Genomic DNA, 6,000 nt, shown 5'->3' on the forward strand with positions numbered 1-6,000 from the left:
CCACTATAACTGTAGTCAGGTCTATAACACCACTATAACTGTAGTCAGGACTATAACACCACTATAACTGTAGTCAGGACTATAACACCACTATAACTGTAGTCAGGTCTATAACAACACTATAACTGTAGTCAGGACTATAACACCACTATAACTGTAGTCAGTACTATAACACCACTATAACTGTAGTCAGGACTATAACACCACTATAACTGTAGTCAGGTCTATAACACCACTATAACTGTAGTCAGTACTATAACACCACTATAACTGTAGTCAGGACTATAACACCACTATAACTGTAGTCAGGTCTATAACACCACTATAACTATAGTCAGGACTATAACACCACTATAACTGTAGTCAGGACTATAACACCACTATAACTGTAGTCAGGACTATAACACCACTATAACTATAGTCAGGACTATAACGCCACTATAACTGTAGTCGGTACTATAAACACCACTATAACTGTAGTCAGGACTATAACACCACTATAACTGTAGTCAGGACTATAACACCACTATAACTGTAGTCAGGACTATAACACCACTATAACTGTAGTCAGGTACTATAACACCACTATAACTGTAGTCAGGACTATAACACCACTATAACTGTAGTCAGGACTATAACACCACTATAACTGTAGTCAGGACTATAACACCACTATAACTGTAGTCAGGGCTATAACATCACTATAACTGTAGTCAGGACTATAACACCACTATAACTGTAGTCAGGACTATAACACCACTATAACTGTAGTCAGGACTATAACACCACTATAACTGTAGTCAGGACTATAACACCACTATAACTGTAGTCAGTACTATAACACCACTATAACTGTAGTCAGGTCTATAACACCACTATAACTGTAGTCAGGACTATAACACCACTATAACTGTAGTCAGGACTATAACACCACTATAACTGTAGTCATTACTGTAACACCACTATAACTGTAGTCAGGTCTATAACACCACTATAACTGTAGTCAGGACTATAACACCACTATAACTGTAGTCAGGACTATAACACCACTATAACTGTAGTCAGGACTATAACACCACTATAACTGTAGTCAGGACTGTAACACCACTATAACTGTAGTCAGGACTATAACACCACAATAACTGTAGTCAGGTCTATAACACCACTATAACTGTAGTCAGGACTATAACACCACTATAACTGTAGTCAGTACTATAACACCACTATAACTGTAGTCAGGTCTATAACACCACTATAACTGTAGTCAGGACTATAACACCACTATAACTGTAGTCAGTACTATAACACCACTATAACTGTAGTCAGGTCTATAACACCACTATAACTGTAGTCAGGTCTATAACACCACTATAACTGTAGTCAGGACTATAACACCACTATAACTGTAGTCAGGACTATAACACCACTATAACTGTAGTCAGGACTATAACACCACTATAACTGTAGTCAGGTCTATAACACCACTATAACTGTAGTCAGGTCTATAACACCACTATAACTGTAGTCAGTACTATAACACCACTATAACTGTAGTCAGGACTGTAACACCACTATAACTGTAGTCAGGACTATAACACCACTATAACTGTAGTCAGTACTATAACACCACTATAACTGTAGTCAGGACTATAACACCACTATAACTGTAGTCAGTACTATAACACCACTATAACTGTAGTCAGGTCTATAACACCACTATAACTGTAGTCAGTACTATAACACCACTATAACTGTAGTCAGGACTATAACACCACTATAACTGTAGTCAGTACTATAACACCACTATAACTATAGTCAGGACTATAACACCACTATAACTGTAGTCAGTACTATAACACCACTATAACTGTAGTCAGTACTATAACACCACTATAACTGTAGTCAGGTCTATAACACCACTATAACTGTAGTCAGTACTATAACACCACTATAACTGTAGTCAGGACTATAACACCACTATAACTGTAGTCAGGACTATAACACCACTATAGCTGTAGTCAGTACTATAACACCACTATAACTGTAGTCAGGACTATAACACCACTATAACTGTAGTCAGTACTATAACACCACTATAACTGTAGTCAGGACTATAACACCACTATAACTGTAGTCAGGACTATAACACCACTATAACTGTAGTCAGTACTATAACACCACTATAACTGTAGTCAGGACTATAACACCACTATAACTGTAGTCAGGACTATAACACCACTATAACTGTAGTCAGGACTATAACACCACTATAACTGTAGTCAGGACTATAACACCACTATAACTGTAGTCAGGTCTATAACACCACTATAACTGTAGTCAGGTCTATAACACCACTATAACTGTAGTCAGTACTATAACACCACTATAACTGTAGTCAGGACTGTAACACCACTATAACTGTAGTCAGGACTATAACACCACTATAACTGTAGTCAGTACTATAACACCACTATAACTGTAGTCAGGACTATAACACCACTATAACTGTAGTCAGTACTATAACACCACTATAACTGTAGTCAGGTCTATAACACCACTATAACTGTAGTCAGGACTATAACACCACTATAACTGTAGTCAGGACTATAACACCACTATAACTGTAGTCAGGTCTATAACACCACTATAACTATAGTCAGGACTATAACACCACTATAACTGTAGTCAGTTCTATAACACCACTATAACTGTAGTCAGGTCTATAACACCACTATAACTATAGTCAGGACTATAACACCACTATAACTGTAGTCAGGACTATAACACCACTATAACTGTAGTCAGGACTATAACACCACTATAACTGTAGTCAGGTCTATAACACCACTATAACTGTAGTCAGGACTATTACACCACTATAACTGTAGTCAGGACTATAACACCACTATAACTGTAGTCAGGACTATAACACCACTATAACTGTAGTCAGGACTATAACACCACTATAACTGTAGTCAGGACTATAACACCACTATAACTGTAGTCAGGACTGTAACACCACTATAACTGTAGTCAGGACTATAACACCACTATAACTGTAGTCAGGACTATAACACCACTATAACTGTAGTCAGGACTATAACACCACTATAACTGTAGTCAGGACTATAACACCACTATAACTGTAGTCAGGTCTATAACACCACTATAACAGTAGTCAGTACTATAACACCACTATAACTGTAGTCAGGTCTATAACACCACTATAACTATAGTCAGGACTATAACACCACTATAACTGTAGTCAGGACTATAACACCACTATAACTGTAGTCAGGACTATAACACCACTATAACTGTAGTCAGGTCTATAACACCACTATAACTGTAGTCAGGACTATAACACCACTATAACTGTAGTCAGGACTATAACACCACTATAACTGTAGTCAGGACTATAACACCACTATAACTGTAGTCAGGACTATAACACCACTATAACTGTAGTCAGGACTATAACACCACTATAACTGTAGTCAGGACTATAACACCACTATAACTGTAGTCAGGACTATAACACCACTATAACTGTAGTCAGGTCTATAACACCACTATAACTGTAGTCAGGACTATAACACCACTATAACTGTAGTCAGTACTATAACACCACTATAACTGTAGTCAGGTCTGTAACACCACTATAACTGTAGTCAGGACTATAACACCACTATAACTGTAGTCAGGACTATAACACCACTATAACTGTAGTCAGGTCTATAACACCACTATAACTGTAGTCAGGGCTATAACACCACTATAACTGTAGTCAGTACTATAACACCACTATAACTGTAGTCAGGACTGTAACACCACTATAACTGTAGTCAGGTCTATAACACCACTATAACTGTAGTCAGGACTATAACACCACTATAACTGTAGTCAGTACTATAACACCACTATAACTATAGTCAGGTCTGTAACACCACTATAACTGTAGTCAGTAATATAACACCACTATAACTGTAGTCAGGACTATAACAACACTATAACTGTAGTCAGTACTATAACACCACTATAACTGTAGTCAGGTCTATAACACCACTATAACTGTAGTCAGTACTATAACACCACTATAACTGTAGTCAGGACTATAACACCACTATAACTATAGTCAGGTCTGTAACACCACTATAACTGTAGTCAGTAATATAACACCACTATAACTGTAGTCAGTAATACAACACCACTATAACTGTAGTCAGGTCTATAACACCACTATAACTGTAGTCAGTACTATAACACCACTATAACTGTAGTCAGGACTATAACACCACTATAACTGTAGTCAGGACTAAAACACCACTAGAACTGTAGTCAGGACTATAACACCACTATAACTGTAGTCAGTACTAAAACACCACTATAACTGTAGTCAGGACTATAACACCACTATAACTGTAATCAGGACTATAACACCACTATAACTGTAGTCAGGTCTATAACACCACTATAACTGTAGTCAGGACTATAACACCACTATAACTGTAGTCAGGACTATAACACCACTATAACTGTAGTCAGTACTATAACACCACTATAACTGTAGTCAGGACTATAACACCACTATAACTGTAGTCAGGTCTATAACACCACTATAACTGTAGTCAGGACTATAACACCACTATAACTGTAGTCAGGCCTATAACACCACTATAACTGTAGTCAGTAATATAACACCACTATAACAGTAGTCAGGTCTATAACACCACTATAACTGTAGTCAGGCCTATAACACCACTATAACTGTAGTCAGTAATATAACACCACTATAACTGTAGTCAGTACTATAACACCACTATAACTGTAGTCAGGACTATAACACCACTATAACTGTAGTCAGTACTATAACACCACTATAACTGTAGTCAGGACTATAACACCACTATAACTGTAGTCAGGTCTATAACACCAATATAACTGTAGTCAGGACTATAACACCACTATAACTGTAGTCAGGACTATAACACCACTATAACTGTAGTCAGGACTATAACACCACTATAACTGTAGTCAGGACTATAACACCACTATAACTGTAGTCAGGACTATAACACCACTATAACTGTAGTCAGTACTATAACACCACTATAACTATAGTCAGGACTATAACACCACTATAACTGTAGTCAGGACTATAACACCACTATAACTATAGTCAGGACTATAACACCACTATAACTGTAGTCAGGACTATAACACCACTATAACTGTAGTCAGTACTATAACACCACTATAACTATAGTCAGGACTATAACACCACTATAACTGTAGTCAGGTCTATAACACCACTATAACTATAGTCAGGACTATAACACCACTATAACTATAGTCAGGACTATAACACCACTATAACTGTAGTCAGTACTATAACACCACTATAACTGTAGTCAGTACTATAACACCACTATAACTGTAGTCAGGACTATAACACCACTATAACTGTAGTCAGGACTATAACACCACTATAACTGTAGTCAGGACTATAACACCACTATAACTGTAGTCAGTACTATAACACCACTATAACTGTAGTCAGGACTATAACACCACTATAACTGTAGTCAGGACTATAACACCACTATAACTGTAGTCAGGACTATAACACCACTATAACTGTAGTCAGGACTATAACACCACTATAACTGTAGTCAGTACTATAACACCACTATAACTATAGTCAGTACTATAACACCACTATAACTGTAGTCAGGACTATAACACCACTATAACTGTAGTCAGTACTATAACACCACTATAACTGTAGTCAGCACTATAACACCATTATAACTGTAGTCAGGACTATAACACCACTATAACTGTAGTCAGTACTATAACACCACTATAACTGTAGTCAGGACTATAACACCACTATAACTGTAGTCAGGACTATAACACCACTATAACTGTAGTCAGGACTATAACACCACTATAACTGTAGTCAGTACTATAACACCACTATAACTGTAGTCAGGTCTA

General features: G+C 37.0%; 1 protein-coding gene across 1 annotated transcript in view; it reads left to right on the forward strand.

The window, feature by feature from the left end:
* LOC121538046 (laminin subunit alpha-5-like) overlaps nt 1-6,000 on the forward strand; it is a 224,751-nt gene that overhangs the window by 171,253 nt on the left and 47,498 nt on the right. The window lies entirely within an intron of this gene.

This window comes from Coregonus clupeaformis, chromosome 24 (assembly GCF_020615455.1).
Source record: "Coregonus clupeaformis isolate EN_2021a chromosome 24, ASM2061545v1, whole genome shotgun sequence".
Lineage (NCBI taxonomy): Eukaryota > Metazoa > Chordata > Actinopteri > Salmoniformes > Salmonidae > Coregonus > Coregonus clupeaformis.